This window comes from Bison bison, unplaced genomic scaffold (genome assembly GCF_000754665.1).
Source record: "Bison bison bison isolate TAMUID 2011002044 unplaced genomic scaffold, Bison_UMD1.0 scf7180017864379, whole genome shotgun sequence".
Classification (NCBI taxonomy): Eukaryota; Metazoa; Chordata; class Mammalia; order Artiodactyla; family Bovidae; genus Bison; species Bison bison.
The window spans coordinates 11544180-11544495 of NW_011494951.1; the positions used below are offsets into that span (position 1 = coordinate 11544180).

The 316-nt window shown below is 45.6% G+C and overlaps 1 protein-coding gene across 1 annotated transcript in view; it reads right to left on the minus strand.

Annotated features, from left to right (window-relative positions):
* The window catches only part of LOC105001201 (interferon-induced very large GTPase 1-like), a 12399-nt gene that overhangs the window by 715 nt on the left and 11368 nt on the right, over window positions 1-316 (minus strand). The window lies entirely within an intron of this gene.

A 316-nucleotide genomic window follows, 5' to 3' on the forward strand; every position in this document is an offset into this window, starting at 1 on the left:
GCCAGCACGGGAGATCCCACCCATGACAAGGTCATGTGGAAGAGACCTGACAGGCAAGGCGGATCAGGACTCAAGGGACTCCCTGGACCTGCTCGAGCATCTACCCCGAAACCAAAGTCTGTCTGTCTACTGTTTACTATATTATGCTTTTCACTAACTTTTCTGACATTATCAGGGGGCTATCCCTGACCACCTTTTTCTGAAAAATAATCAACTTAAGGCTCTAGTTATAAGTCCCCTGGGCTTAAAAGGAGTATTTCAATTCTAACCCCTCTGTTAGCATTTTAGCTTGCTTGGTAGGTTTATCCATACCCTT